Raw genomic sequence first — 17,671 nt, forward strand, 5'->3', positions numbered from 1 at the left:
CACACACACACACACACACACACACACACACACACACACACACACACTATGAGTTTTAAGTTCTGCTTTAATGCCACAATTCTCTTATTTCAGGTTTGATTTTGGGGACAAAATTAAATTTGGCATGTACAAGCCAATGAACATTTAACAAAATGATCTAAATCCTTATTGAATAGAGAAATATAGATCAAAACAGCTGAGATCTCTCACACCTATCAGACTGACTAAAATGATAAAAAGGCAAAATGACAAATGTTGGAAGAGACATGAAAAAATAAGGACACATACACTGCAGGTAGAACTGTGAACTGATCTAAACGTTTTGGAGAACAATCTGGAATTATACTCAGAGAATTCTAAAATTGTGAATACCTTTTGACCCAGCAATACCACTTTTAGGTTTATTTCCCAAGGTGCTCAGAAAAAAAGGAAAAGAACTTGTATGTTCTAAGATATTTATAGCAGCTCTCTTTGTGGTAGTCAAGAACTGAAAATTGAAGGAATGCACATCAATTAGAGAATAGCTAAACAAATTGTGGCATATGATTGTGATGGGAAATGACTGTGCCATAAGAAATGATGAATAGGTTAATTTTGAAAAAAACATAGAAAGACCCACATGAAATTATGAAGAGGGTAATGAAAGGACCATAAGAACATCAGATACAACAACAGAGATATTGTTTGAAGAATGACTTGTGTATGTCTACCTCCAGAGAAAGAACCGATAAATAGAAACAAGTAAGATATAATATATATACATATATGCATATATATATGTATCTTTTTGTCAAATGATGCTTTTTTCTAAAGGGGAGGAGGAGGAGGAGGGAGGGAATTGACTGGGCATTTTATAGTATCATGTAAACAAATTTTAAAAAAAGAACAAATAGAAACAGAAGGTCTGTAAAGGACAGGGCTTGACCCTTCATTCTTCTCAGTGGGTTTGCTTCTCTTACTCTTATTCCTAGGCAGGTGAGTACCTGAGATGAAACACAGTTAGACCCATTTATGGTTTATCCATTCAGATGGAGGTCATCTCTCACCATCTTACCAAAGGAGCTGCAGATATGGCAGGCACTCTCATCTCTTGCTGCTGCAGCAGGATGACAACTACCTCTCCCTTCTCTTCAAGAGTCTTCTAAATTCTTGTTGTCACCCAGTATGGAAAACAAAAGCAAAACTTCTGTCTCCCTCCCATCTGAAGGCTCAGTTCTCCTTAAATTCTTCCTTTCCTGAATGAAGAACTACAAATCCCAATGAGTTTTGTTGCCAGCAAGCCCTTTGCCAGGGATTGTTACAATGGTATGGAAACACATGTGGTCTAAGGCACCCCAATCTTAGAGGTCCAGATTAAATGTGACTGGAAATTTTGTGCTCCTAGGTGACCAGAAAGCTGTGTTAGGGATGCTGAGCTCAAATAGGCACCTCTGGAGGCAGTTTTTTCTTCTTTCAGATAAAAGTTAAAAAAAAGATAAAAGATATTGTGGGTGGGAGGAAAGAAGTTTTGTCAGAGAAGGATGGGTCCTATCCTACTCTCTGTTCTCTGGTAGTAGCCATCTTCCATTTCAGCACTTCCCTCCTACTCGATTCCTCTATGACCTGCCACCAGACAGGCAGACTCACACGCTATGAGTGCAGATGTGGAAGAGATGGGCCAGGCCTAAATCTTCATCCAGGATTTATTCCCCTCTCACTAGTAGAAAAGAACCTGTCTTTTACAATAAATAATTTTTTACTATATAAATATTATTTTTACTATAAAATATTATATAAGCCCTATATAGATTTTACTATATAAATAATTTTTTTACTATAAATAAAGCTCAGTAGGCTTTATTTTCCAAGTCCAGTCCAATAGAGACAGATTATTTCCACTTAGACACCTCCCTGAAGATTGAGGAAGTCAAATTCACTAGATGAATTGTCTTGACTTTCAATGGAGTACATTAACAGAGAGGGTGAAAAACGATGGGATTTGATTGCAGCCACCTGTGATCCTTTAGCTAAAAATAAAGCTTTTTTCCTTAAATATAATATAAACATCAAATTATACTCTACAGTATCTAGATATAAATGAAGAGATATATCATTGAGAAAGATTTAGAGATATCGAGTCACCTAGGTGTCTTTTTCTCATTAAAGTTGACTCAATTAAAAGTGGTGCAGAGGAGAGAGTTGAGCCTGGAAACAGGAAGAACTGGGATCAGATAGATCTCAGACACTTACTAGTTGTGTGATCCTGGGGAAGTCACTACCCTCTTTGTCTCAGAGGCTCCTAATCTGTAAAATGAGCTGGAGAAGGGAATGATCAATCACTCCAGTATTTTTACCAAGAAAACCCTCCAAAAGGGTCAAAAAGAGTCAGATATGACTGAAAATGACTAAGCAACAATAGTGGCTAATATTTATGTAGTGCTTTAAGGTTTGCAGAGAGCTTAACCAACGTGGTCTTGTTTAATCCTCATAACAACCCAGGGAGTGGGTGCTATTGTTATCTCCATTTTATGGATGAGAAAATTGAGATATAGGTTAAGTTATTTGCTCAAGGTCTCACATCTCTTAAGTGTCTAGGGCAGGATTTCAATTTAAGTCTTCCTGACTCTAGATCCAATGGCTCCCATCCACTGAGCTTCCCTAGCTGCCTCTAGATGGCTAATTAACCAGAATAAGGTAGAAAAATAACCCTACCTCCTGGTTTCAGAGCCTGCACTATACTAATGTATTTAGTTTATTTGTTACTCTCTTCCTACTCGCTTTTCAAACACCTTTGATGTCTAAACCTGTTAACTTTCAGGTCTTTGCTTGCTATGGTTTGAGGGAAAGTTTAAGTAGCTCCTCTTTTTTGGTTAACTTAATGCTTTATCATCCTTAGTCTCTATCTTTTTAATGCTTCTCACAGCTACTTTTTAGGATGGTTAGAACAGCAAAGCAGAGAGGAGTCAGAGGCCACCCAACTGGCCCAGGTCCTGTGGATGCATAGCTGTGTGACTGTCTCTTGTAGTCAGGAGTTTCTCTGGAGGAATTCTTTCATGTGACCTTTCTTCAGTTAACTCACTGTCTTCCCTGTGCATAAAAGAATTTTGACAACCTTCATGAGCAACTTATTTAAAAAAAAGCTCCCTCCCCCAACATTTTAAAACACGATTAGAACCGAACAGTTGGCAAATGAAGTTCTACAGTAATTTCCTGAATGGCTACTTGAATAAGGCAGCTCCCCTCTGGAGTTTATCTTCCCCCAAATGTTCCGTATGGTTCATCAATCAGTTTTCCTTTAAACATTTTCATTTGGCTTATCTATTGTAGGAAAATAACCATAATGAACATGTTTGACAAAATAATGTCTTTTAATGCCAAATTTCAAGATATATTAACTAGTTTATCTGGCCAAGATATCATTCCTTCTGTTTAATTAGATGAGGCATTAAATTGTCCTAGTTTGGGAGGTAAACCAAATTTTGGCTATTCCTTTATAATTTGCTTATTTTATGAGAGCATTATATTGCATTTTTATTTGGTGTCTTCTGTTAAAAGCATCATAAAACTTTGAGAATTTATCTTTAAGAGGAAGCTAGGTGACCCAGTGACTAGAGAGTTGGGCCTGCCGATAGGAGGTCCTGGGTTCAAATATGTCTTCAGATATTTCTTAACTGGATGACTCTGGACAAATCACTTAATTACAATTGCCTAGTCCTTACTGCTCTTGCCTTTCTGCCTTGGAACCAACACTTGGGACAGTTCTAAAACAACAGGTAAGAGTTTAGGGAAAAAATGAAATTTTTTCTTTAAGACACACCACTTTCATTTTATTTTTCACTATTGTCATTCCATTCAGCCACTTAAACTGATATTTTCTCCCAGCCCAGTCAAAAGGCTAAATACTTGATTCTCAACAATTTACCTAATTGTTATGTAGTCTCTGGGAATACCTTTTACCCTATGTGTGTGTTCCCCTAGATGAATTGGTCTAACCCTGTTTAAAGAACTTTGTAGGTCTTCATGTACTCAGAACCATAGTTTAGGGTAGTGATGGAAACCCTTTTAGAGATGGAGTGCTGGGCCCTGCTCCTACCCCATCCCCCAGACCAAGTGCCCTGCCCTCCCTCCCTCCTCCCCTTACCCACACAGGGGAGGGAAGAAGCAGTCCCACTAGGCTGCTGGGCAGAAGGCGGGTGAAGTGAAGAATGTTCTCAGTTTAGAGAGGGGAAAGGGAGTGGCCAAAGCACTTTGATGCCCTCCAGCTCTGCCTCCTGTGAGCCACGCTCTGCATGCCATCTTTGGCACCTGTGCCATAGGTTCACCATAACTGGTTTAGGAGCCATGGGTTCATTATTTCCTAGTCAGTCAACAGACACAACTTGTTCAAAGTAATAGAATTTAACGAAATAGCAGTTAAGAAAAGTACCAGAAAAAAACCCTCCCCATAAATCCAAGGCACACCCTCACATATTCATATAGCTTCATTAACCATTGGTTTCTCTGCTTGGTGTCAACTTCATAAATATCATGGCCCTGTTCTGGGTACCTTCTGACAACTCTTTCCTCTTCCAGCCTTTTCAGCTTCCTTTTGAATATTATCCTCCATTAGACTGTAAACTCCGTAAGGTCAGGGACTTTTTTTTTTCTGTATCTTCAGTGCTTAACATAGTACCTGGCATATATTAAGTGCTCACTAAATGTTTATTAACTGATGACAAGCTAAGGGAGGGAAACTGGGAAAAGGGAGGTGGAACTTGAGCATCTCTGGGCATGTCCAGTTCTCTTTGTATGGAGAAACACTTGAGAAGACTTCTGAGCATTCCCAGTTTGCCTAACATGAGGCTTGCTGCATCTCCTCTACTTCATGAGTGGTGGTGAGGAAGTGGTTAAATGGACTACCTGCATCTTTGAAACTGGACAGAACAAGTCATTTGCTTTCTTTTTCCAGCACCTTCTTTCTGCAGGCTTTTCTTTTTAGTAACTTTTATCTGCTTTATCCTAGTTCATCCACGGTGTGGACACCATGAACTGAATTGGTGAGAGGGGATAGCTTTTCCTTCTCCTGCTCCTCTCTTTTACCCTTACTAAAAGAAAAGGATGGGCAGGTGAGAGTGTTTCTCTTTTGTGTTTTGTTCTCAGTTTCAGGTGCCAATACTGATCCATATAGATCTTTAGGAGTTGAGCCATGACAACTTTGGAGCCGGAATTACAGATAGGCTGGCATGGAAACCCTGAAAAATCAGGGAGCCTTGGACTCGAGCCCAAGGAGGGTTTTCAACTTGGGACTGGGACTTCTTCTCTTTGGGAGTCAAACTATATTATGAACTTAATATCCTTCCCTTCCCCAGAAATTAATTTGATGGAAGTGATAGGTCTGAGGAGGAGTATTTATTCTTTTCAAAGTTTGGGGAGTAAATTTGCATATTTGTGATTATATTTTTTTAAACTAAATACTTTTGTGTAAAAAGTAATCTGATTGGGTTAGTGGCTAAATGGAACTAAGGAGAAGAACACCTCTTCCTCCCTATAATTGAGGGAACTACATTGCTGGGGGCTGGAACCATTTGCAGAGAGCCTAGATCACCTCCTTAGAACCCCATAAAGTCCTAAAGAATCCTGAAGGAAGAATAAACTCTAACCTTCCTGGCCTTCCAGGCTGTGAAAAATGTAGCCCTTGTGTTACAGAGGGAACATATAAGGAGGGGTTTTCAGGTAGGAAACATTTATGGCAAAGACATACACATGCAGGCACACCTCAAGACTGGGATGCTGCAGGAATGCTACTACCTTCTGATGATGTTATCTTCTTGGACCTATCTTTAAGTGCTCTCATGGGCCATGCTTTTCTGTTGGCTATAGCTCCCTGCTGGTCTTCTGTTGCCTTGACCAACAGACATGTCCCATCATCCGTGCTATTTTGCTGCTTAGCTATGTCTCTGCTGGACACAAACTTGCGGACCTTCTTTATATTTTCATATCCTAGATTCAACTGGTATTCTCAACTGAGATCTTCTTCCCCATAATGAAAGAGTGGTTTTATCCATCTTTCTTTTTGCCTACAGTTCAGAAACTTTTTGCTCTATTGCTTAGAAAGGCAGAGCTTTCACATCCCTAGTTTCTGGTCTTAGGGGACAAAAAAAACCCTTAGTGGCTTTTCCTTCCACAAAGACTGTCTTTTTTTTTTTCAGGTGCATTTGCTGAAATAGATGTTTTCCTGTGTAAAAGGATTAATCACAGAATTCAAGCTTTTTGGAATTCTGAATAGCCCCGAATAACTACTGCCCAGGTAAAGGTTAATGATTCATGTCTTACTCTTCATGACACTATTTGGGGTTTTCTTGAAAAAAAGATACTGGAGTGATTTGACATTTCTTTCTCTAGTTCATTTTATAGATGATGAAACTGAGGGGAATAGGGTTAAATGACTTGACCAAGGTCACACAGCTTAGGAAGTGTCTAGACCTGGATGTGAATTGGGGCCTTCCTAACTCCTGGCCCAGTCCTCCATCCACTGTGCCACTGACCTACCAGGTAATGGGCATACACCTGCTTTTTAACCTTAGATTCTTACTCACCCAGGATCAGGTCAGAGCTTCCTGTTAGTTGCCTGATTAGTTTCTTCTTGGGGATATTATATTCCAAGAGTCATATAGAGCTGCAGGAATCTGACTCCTTATGGTGATTTCAGGGCCTTCTTTGGGTTTATCATTCAAAAGAATCTTATCAAGCATAAAGGCTAAGCCCAAAGGGCAAAGTCATTGTTTTCCTTTACCTTGATCATATTTCTGACTTTAATCTGTACCTATGACTGGTAAAAAGGCTCCCTTCATTTAATCTATGTCAAATCTCTTCCTTAGACTTGAAGCTAAGCAGATGTACTATTTGTTTCAATAGTATTGTTGGAATACAAATTTTAAAGCTATCTTGACAGAGTAAAAGTGACATGAATTGTTGTGTAATTCTAATTGTGTATAGCTATACTCCATGTAAGGTTGTCTTGACCTGTATTTTTTGTCAAAAACTTCAGTATAATACAAAGATAACAAAACCCCAATAGAAAACTGGGAAACCCAAGTGTTATAATGATTACGACATCTGTAACATTGTTCCTATGGAATAAATTATGTCCTTTAAAACTGTATTTTCACTGAACCAATGAATGACATTAGGTAGGACTATGACTATTATTAAAGCTCTTTGCTCTATTGGTTCTCTCTTATCATGGCCACTCAGTCTTAGCTGCTAAGCTATTCTTTAAATGCAACTACCAAGGGGCATATAAATAATAATAATAATAATAATAATACACCACTTTTAGGCTTTACTTTACAGATATTACTCCATTTCATCCTCACAACAACTCTGCAGCCTAAGTGCTATTATCCTCCTCATTTTATAGTTGAAAAAGCTGAGGATCAGATAGTTTAAGTGACCTGGTCAGGGTTACCTATGTAGGTGGCACAATAGATATAGAGCTGGGTCTGAAGCAGAAAAACGAGTTTAAGTCTGATCTCAGATATTTACTAGATGTGCAAACCTGGACAAGTCACTTGATTTCTCTCTACTTGTTTCCTCAGTTGTAAAATGAAAATAATACTTCCAGGAAAAAAACTTTCAGGATTGTGACAATCAAATTATATAATGTTTATACAAAGTGTTTACCACAGTGCCTGTAAGGGCTATATAAATTCTAGCTGCTATCATGAAAATAGTGAGATATTATGATGATTATCCTAGATATTATGGCATTATAAATATTTTATGATTATTATTTTAATCATATGCAAGTATCTGAGATAGGATTTGAACTCAGGTCTTCCTGAATCCAAGTCTAGTACATTGCACCAGAAGTATCAATTATTTAGGCTTCAGGACATTGCTGCAGCAAGGCTCCCCAGTGCAGCCTGGAATGAGACAGGTGATAGTCCTGTTAACATTGTGCCTGGTTAGACCACATTAGTGAATTGGATTCAGGTCAGGGCATCATATTTTAGGATATCGAATAAACTGGAAGAGGTTCAAAATGAGGGATGACGAGATAAAATCATGCCTGGCGAGGCTCAGTGGAGAGAACTGAGACTGTTTAGATTGTAAAAGAGTAGAATTAGGAATGGCATGATGTCTATTTTCAGGTATTTGAAGAGATCTACTAGGGGGAAAGATTTGAATTGATCTTTTTGGCCCCAGAGAGCGGAAGTAGGAACAAAGGTTCAAATGTCAAGAGTGGAAGCTTTGTGCTTTTATGTAAGAAAAAGCTTTTTAATGAGATGGAGAATGGCTTCCAAGAGGAATTGGCTACCTAAGGAGGTAAGGGATGGATTCCTTCTCCATGGAGGTCTTGAGCTGGTGGAGGCTGGATGATCTCCTGTCAGAGCTGTTCCAGGGAAGGTTTCTAGCAGCTCTCTTCCAACTCTGAAATTTTGTGCTTCTGTTTTGTGCCCCAGATCAAAGTTCCCTATGCCTTTCAGGGTGGTAGCTAGCAAACCTGTATGCATGGGTTTAATGGGAGAGGATTCTAGAACATTAGCTTCACTAGGGCACTGTCTTCCTTTTTCTGGTAACTTGGATTTTTTACAGTGATTTGCCAGTGTCACTCAGCGACCCAGTCCTTTATTTCCTAGTGCCAGAAATAATTTGATAATGAGAGTTTCACGCCAGTTTGGGGGTGGAAGGAGAAAATAAGAGAGATGAAGGGGTCAGGGTGGGGGTGGGGGTGGCAGGATTTGCCTCTTCTCTCTCCCTGTGGAATTGGCTCAGGCTCAGAGTAAGCATTTTCCAAGAATAATATAATGTTTAGTACTCCAGGCTCCCTCTACCCCCTCTGCTGTTTGCCTACAGGGAGATATAATGAATGATAAAATAAGGCCTGATGGGAACTTGAACAGGTGTGGACAACAGATAGCAGTCAGGAGGCTTTTATATGGGAAACTCCCCTCCATGCTGTGGAATATGTCATTTTGAAACATATGTTTTGAACATTTTTTCCCTAGGGGAAGAAACAATGCCTAAATTAAGAAACTGAAGTATAAATCTAAATATCTCTCTGCGTATGGTTAATTTTATCTAATGATATTATTTGACTGTTACATAGATTATAAGATTTTCCATATATTGTATATATATTGTATATTTATAAATATACAAAGATTTTTTTTGTGGTCTTGAGGAAAACTTTCTTGAAATTCATAAAACTAGATGAATATTAAAGAAGATTAAACCAAACAAAAATGAACCTGCAATGATTTTTATTTTCCAGGGGCTTGTGTATATATTTACAATAACCCATATGGCTTGTTTATTCTTACTTTTGGTACATTAAATAGAATCAGTGTCATACAGAAAGGTCAATCAATGTTAATGTTTTTTCTTTTAACTTGTTTTTCAGGGGATACACTTTATAAAGAGGCTTGTTGGGAAATATCTGCTGTGTCAAAACAAAATCTAACAATAATTTTTAAAAAAGTCAGATTTATTAAAAAATCAACTGTACTTTCTGGTAAGGATAATCCAGATTTTTGGATAAATGAAGATAAAATTTAGGGCACTCAGCTCTCTAGGGACATGGCCTATTTTAGTTAATAAGTAATTTTACTTATCTGGGGGGGGGTGTAGGAGTCAGCTTCCCCTCCTGACATGTCTTTATTTTTTAGCACCAGAGTTATTTTTCATAGTTTTTAGAGTCTTAAGAGAAGCTCTGTAGCAAATTGTATAGAAAACCATCTTTGAAGTGAAGAAGATCTGGGTTCATTATATTATTCCTTTTTATACAGTCTCCATTTTTGTCAAACTGATGGTTTTTGCTCTTCTTCATATACAACATACCATCTCCTGTCTCTGTGTTTTTGTATCAATTCTTACCCATTCCTGGGGTATACTCCCATCTCCCATCTCCATTTCAAAGTCCTTGACTTCTTTCAAGGCTCAGCTCAAGAGCCATGTCCTCTACAAGTTCTTACCTCATTCTCCTAGCTGTTAGTCTAGTGGATATCCCAATCCAAATTAATGTATATTTATTTTGCACATATAGTATACATGTATAATACATATACATTATATTATATTTATATACACACACATATATAGGTTTCCCCCAAAGTACTAAAACTCTGTATGTCTATCGTATATATACAAATATACATGTGTAATATATTTTAATTACATATTTAACACAGTATATAATATTTAATATATCAATATATGCATGATATCAATATATTTAAATTATAACTAAAATATAAATTTATAATGATATATAACATAAATACATTTAAATGCATATGCATAAATATATAATATATTTAAATAATATATTACTATAATACAAAATAGATTATATATTGATATATGCTGATATAATATATTACTATTAATATGCTAAAGTTATATTTTAAAATATAACTGTATAACTTATGTATCAAAATATATTCATACAAATATTCATAAACATACAATATATTCAAATTATATAATAATACAGTATACAATAGATTGTATAGTATTATATGCTAATATAATATATTGATAATAATATATTTAAATTCTTTTAAAATTATAAATACAAAAATATATACCATAAATGGTTTTTATATATTTGTGTATATCTATACATGACACATAAATATATATAAACAAATATATGTAAATCTATTTGTATGTACACACATCTATCTGTCTTATATACAGACTAAAAAGCTTTAGTGCTTTGGGACAGCCTATATGTATGAATATATATGTATATAATTATCATAGATATTTATATAAGCATGCTTAGGATAGACAGGTATGTATATACTATGTGTGTATATGCAAATATAAAATAAATAAAAATAATTTGGAGGGGGATGTACTAGACAAGCATGCCTATATATACACATGTGCACATGTACGCATACATACACATATGTATATGGTATATGCCTGTATATATGCACATATGTATATATAAAATGCACAAGGTAATTGCCAGGCCTGGAGTCAAGAAGACTCGAGATCAAATCTGGCCCCAGACACTGGTTATGTGATGATGAGCAAGTCACTTAGCCATTTGCCTCAGTTTCCTCATCTGTAAAATGAAGGAAATGGAGAAGGAAATGACAAAGCACTCCCATATCTTTGTCAAGAAAACCTGAAATGGGGCCATAAAGAGACAGATATGACTTAACAACAACAACAACAATTATGACAAAATAACATATGCACAAACATGTGTACAATATACATATATGGACCCATGTACATTTATATATACATACATACCTATTTATCTATGTCTATATAAAAACATGTTACCTCTCCTATAAGTAGGATTCCATAATTCCAAAATATCTTGGACCAACACATCCAAACTTCAAATAACCTTAGCAGGGAGACTCTCAGGGATTTCTTTATATTTTGATTTGACCAGCCCCTCACTGCAAAATCCCCATAACATTCCAGCCATTTGTGTTTCTCTGTCTCTGCTATCAGAGCTGTCAATGCACATAAGTTTAATACCAATATTGGTTTGTTGTTTCCACATTTGTCCCTTTTTTATTTTTTGAATGTTTGTTTTTGTTTTGTCAGGTAGCATGATTGTAACTACTACTTTTTAAAATTCACTTAAAAGTATGGTAATTTTTTTTCATCCTTTCAGTTTTGTTTTGTGTATGCCTTTTAGAAATTTTTCTTGTAAGCAACAAATTGTAAGTTTTTAAAAAATCGAATCCAATTTTCTTTTCTTAATCTTTTCCTCTTTTTTGGACTGTTTAATCCATTCATATTTAAAATTATGTGAGTTAAATTTATATTTTTCTCTATTTTTTTCTCATATTGTCATTGCCTCATAGAGTTTGCCCCATAGATTCTACTTTTCCAGTGTCTATTTTTTCAGAAAAATGCCAATTCCTAAATGGCAGGACAACTACCTCTATTTCCCTGATTATTCACCCTACCCCTGACCTCTACTCTTTCCCTGGACATTTTCCTTCTCTATTTGATTTGAAATTTTCTTCCTGGGCCTTTTCTCTTGATTTTATCTGGCCTCCTCCTGAGGAAGGATGTGAAATTTTTTCAAGAAAGAAGAAAGAAAGTGGATGGAATAAGTATTTTTATATAGCACCCATTATGTGCCAAGCACTATGCAAGGGAAACTGAGGCAAATTGAAGTTAAGTAACTCTCCCAGGGTCACACAGCTATTGTGTGTCTAAACTGGATTTGAACTCAGGATTTTCTAATATTCTATCCACTGTACCACCAGCTCTCTCTTCTGTTTTTAAACTTCAAATCCCCAGGACAAAGTATTAAACACCCTACACAGAATTTCTCTTTTTACCCACAGGATTTATCAGTAGAACCTCTTCCAGTTATCAAAACAAGGTCTTTTCTTTCCCTTCCCGTCTTTTTAATTCTTCCTTCCATCTCTTCACCCATTCTCCTTCTGAGGAACACAGAGGTCACTTTACCTACACTTCTAGTGCCTGATTTGACCCCTATACACCATACATTCCTGCTCCTCTCTTTTCTTGTGTGTGCCTTCCTATGTTGCAACATGTTCTCACAAAAAAAGAATGCTAATTCACCTGTGGGCAGAATATCTCCAAGTTCTATCCATTATGACTCATATCCACTCTTTGTTGTTACTCATACCAGATTTCNGGGGGGGGGTGTAGGAGTCAGCTTCCCCTCCTGACATGTCTTTATTTTTTAGCACCAGAGTTATTTTTCATAGTTTTTAGAGTCTTAAGAGAAGCTCTGTAGCAAATTGTATAGAAAACCATCTTTGAAGTGAAGAAGATCTGGGTTCATTATATTATTCCCTTTTATACAGTCTCCATTTTTGTCAAACTGATGGTTTTTGCTCTTCTTCATATACAACATACCATCTCCTGTCTCTGTGTTTTTGTATCAATTCTTACCCATTCCTGGGGTATACTCCCATCTCCCATCTCCATTTCAAAGTCCTTGACTTCTTTCAAGGCTCAGCTCAAGAGCCATGTCCTCTACAAGTTCTTACCTCATTCTCCTAGCTGTTAGTCTAGTGGATATCCCAATCCAAATTAATGTATATTTATTTTGCACATATAGTATACATGTATAATACATATACATTATATTATATTTATATACACACACATATATAGGTTTCCCCCAAAGTACTAAAACTCTGTATGTCTATCGTATATATACAAATATACATGTGTAATATATTTTAATTACATATTTAACACAGTATATAATATTTAATATATCAATATATGCATGATATCAATATATTTAAATTATAACTAAAATATAAATTTATAATGATATATAACATAAATACATTTAAATGCATATGCATAAATATATAATATATTTAAATAATATATTACTATAATACAAAATAGATTATATATTGATATATGCTGATATAATATATTACTATTAATATGCTAAAGTTATATTTTAAAATATAACTGTATAACTTATGTATCAAAATATATTCATACAAATATTCATAAACATACAATATATTCAAATTATATAATAATACAGTATACAATAGATTGTATAGTATTATATGCTAATATAATATATTGATAATAATATATTTAAATTCTTTTAAAATTATAAATACAAAAATATATACCATAAATGGTTTTTATATATTTGTGTATATCTATACATGACACATAAATATATATAAACAAATATATGTAAATCTATTTGTATGTACACACATCTATCTGTCTTATATACAGACTAAAAAGCTTTAGTGCTTTGGGACAGCCTATATGTATGAATATATATGTATATAATTATCATAGATATTTATATAAGCATGCTTAGGATAGACAGGTATGTATATACTATGTGTGTATATGCAAATATAAAATAAATAAAAATAATTTGGAGGGGGATGTACTAGACAAGCATGCCTATATATACATATATACACATGTGCACATGTACGCATACATACACATATGTATATGGTATATGCCTGTATATATGCACATATGTATATATAAAATGCACAAGGTAATTGCCAGGCCTGGAGTCAAGAAGACTCGAGATCAAATCTGGCCCCAGACACTGGTTATGTGATGATGAGCAAGTCACTTAGCCATTTGCCTCAGTTTCCTCATCTGTAAAATGAAGGAAATGGAGAAGGAAATGACAAAGCACTCCCATATCTTTGTCAAGAAAACCTGAAATGGGGCCATAAAGAGACAGATATGACTTAACAACAACAACAACAATTATGACAAAATAACATATGCACAAACATGTGTACAATATACATATATGGACCCATGTACATTTATATATACATACATACCTATTTATCTATGTCTATATAAAAACATGTTACCTCTCCTATAAGTAGGATTCCATAATTCCAAAATATCTTGGACCAACACATCCAAACTTCAAATAACCTTAGCAGGGAGACTCTCAGGGATTTCTTTATATTTTGATTTGACCAGCCCCTCACTGCAAAATCCCCATAACATTCCAGCCATTTGTGTTTCTCTGTCTCTGCTATCAGAGCTGTCAATGCACATAAGTTTAATACCAATATTGGTTTGTTGTTTCCACATTTGTCCCTTTTTTATTTTTTGAATGTTTGTTTTTGTTTTGTCAGGTAGCATGATTGTAACTACTACTTTTTAAAATTCACTTAAAAGTATGGTAATTTTTTTTCATCCTTTCAGTTTTGTTTTGTGTATGCCTTTTAGAAATTTTTCTTGTAAGCAACAAATTGTAAGTTTTTAAAAAATCGAATCCAATTTTCTTTTCTTAATCTTTTCCTCTTTTTTGGACTGTTTAATCCATTCATATTTAAAATTATGTGAGTTAAATTTATATTTTTCTCTATTTTTTTCTCATATTGTCATTGCCTCATAGAGTTTGCCCCATAGATTCTACTTTTCCAGTGTCTATTTTTTCAGAAAAATGCCAATTCCTAAATGGCAGGACAACTACCTCTATTTCCCTGATTATTCACCCTACCCCTGACCTCTACTCTTTCCCTGGACATTTTCCTTCTCTATTTGATTTGAAATTTTCTTCCTGGGCCTTTTCTCTTGATTTTATCTGGCCTCCTCCTGAGGAAGGATGTGAAATTTTTTCAAGAAAGAAGAAAGAAAGTGGATGGAATAAGTATTTTTATATAGCACCCATTATGTGCCAAGCACTATGCAAGGGAAACTGAGGCAAATTGAAGTTAAGTAACTCTCCCAGGGTCACACAGCTATTGTGTGTCTAAACTGGATTTGAACTCAGGATTTTCTAATATTCTATCCACTGTACCACCAGCTCTCTCTTCTGTTTTTAAACTTCAAATCCCCAGGACAAAGTATTAAACACCCTACACAGAATTTCTCTTTTTACCCACAGGATTTATCAGTAGAACCTCTTCCAGTTATCAAAACAAGGTCTTTTCTTTCCCTTCCCGTCTTTTTAATTCTTCCTTCCATCTCTTCACCCATTCTCCTTCTGAGGAACACAGAGGTCACTTTACCTACACTTCTAGTGCCTGATTTGACCCCTATACACCATACATTCCTGCTCCTCTCTTTTCTTGTGTGTGCCTTCCTATGTTGCAACATGTTCTCACAAAAAAAGAATGCTAATTCACCTGTGGGCAGAATATCTCCAAGTTCTATCCATTATGACTCATATCCACTCTTTGTTGTTACTCATACCAGATTTCCACCTTCACCCCTTTCTCTGTGTACATTTAAAAAGAAGTCCTTTACTGATCTGTCTGCTGTCACTTTGTTGCTGTCCTTGACTGCTATATTTGTTCACCTATCCTGAATTTCTGTTGTCTGGGGTTTTCTGCAAATGAATAGTCTATACAGGTCTGTTTTTCCTTCTAAGAATGCTTCAAACTTTTCTTTATTATTGTATATCCTTCTGTTTTTCATTTTCAGTTAGACTCATGTTTGCAGAGTAGGTCACCCAGAGCTGCATTCTGAAATCCGTTGTTCTTCAGAAACAGGATTCCATCCTTTCCTATATCTTTCTGGGGGGTGAAGAATTGTCTTGTACAATTCATATTTCCTTTCCTTTGTATCTGAAAGTCTTTCTTATAGTCTCTTTTAGAATTTATTTTGGAATTGAATGATTAAACTTAACCACTATGTATCTTGGAGTTTGCATCTTGAGGGTTTTTTCTCTAAAGGTGATCTATGGATTCTTTCAATTTGTATGAAATTTTCTGTGTTGAAAAGTTCTAGACAGTTAGTAAGTTACAGACATTGTTAGTGGGCAGCAGAGTTTGCTATCCTTTAGATAAAAACTGGTGGAAATCTATATGTCCTAACCAAATAGAAAATGAAATTATTATCCTTGGCTTTTGGAGCTTTGCAATATTTCTTATTGTCATTTGCTATATATGTTTAAACATCTTTAGTTGAGAAATATCTTTTGTTTGGAGAAGGTCTTCTATCAGAATCCTTTCAAAAGATTATTGGGCTAGAACTACTATAATACTGGAATTATAATTTCAAAAAAATATTGTTGTTGATGTTCTCATTCAGGGTTTTTTTTTGGCAAAGATTCTAGAGTGTTTTGCCCTTTCCTTCTCCAGCTCATTTTACAGATGAGGAACTGAGGCAAACAGGGTTAGGTGACTTGCCCAGGGTCAAATAGCTAATAAGTGTCTGGGGCCACATTCGAACTCAAGAAGATGAGTCTTCCTGACTCCAGGTTGGGAACTCTTATCTATCCATTCAGCCACCATTAAATAACTACTTTTTAAGCTAAGAATACTTTGTTATGGATGCAGAAGAGTCCTGACTAATATATACTTTCCCTAGGAATATCCCTTACATATGAATATCTACCCTAGCTGAGTATTCACTTCCTGATATGAAATGATTAAATGAATTCCCCTTCTTTTCTCCCACTGATATTGCTGCTGGAGATTTCCCTCTTCTCTTTTCTCCTCCTGTCCTCAGTGCCATAGCTCCCTTTGCCAAATCTCTTCTGCCAATATTAATCTGATCCTGCCATGGAACATGTTTCTGTTAGCCTAATGGGGAAAGCAGGACATTGGAGGTGCAAAGTAAGGGAAAGAAAGTTCCCCTGGGGTTTCTGCCAGGTCCATACTTGCACTCTGCCCACCTATTTAAGTCACAGAGGCAGTTCACATCTGTGGTATTTGATCTCTGATGTGGAAGCTTGTAGGATAAATCCATGCTATTGAAGAATGAGAAATTCTTTGCAAATGAGGTAAAGGTCTGGAGAGATCTAGTTAGGACAGTTAGGGGGATTGCCCCAGAGCTTTTCCTTGTATGTTTATGTTGTGACCTGTTGGGACAACTCTTTTCTCTATGAAAGTGTATCAAATATATTCACTTTGGTCAAATTGTATATGCCTACACTCTACTGGTAGAACAGGTTAGGGCTTAATCCATGCAAGACCTCCTAAGGGTTGCTGGCTGACATGTGTTCTCATAGCCAAAGCAGTGAAAGTTGCAACCCATGCATCTTTTGAACCATTTCCCCTGCCTTTGGGAACATCTGTGATAGAGATTGGAGACCCCTATCCACTAACAGAAGACCCTGTCTGATTGCTGCCCAGGATTCTTGATTTTCTCAAAGGTCAGAAAACCCCTAGTTTGAAGGAGACATATATTTCTCAGCAATCTGACTTTCAAACATTCTGCAAAAAAGAATAAAGAACAAATGATCATGGGACTATGGGAACCAATTAGCTAT

Source organism: Gracilinanus agilis, chromosome 1 (assembly GCF_016433145.1).
Source record: "Gracilinanus agilis isolate LMUSP501 chromosome 1, AgileGrace, whole genome shotgun sequence".
Lineage (NCBI taxonomy): Eukaryota > Metazoa > Chordata > Mammalia > Didelphimorphia > Didelphidae > Gracilinanus > Gracilinanus agilis.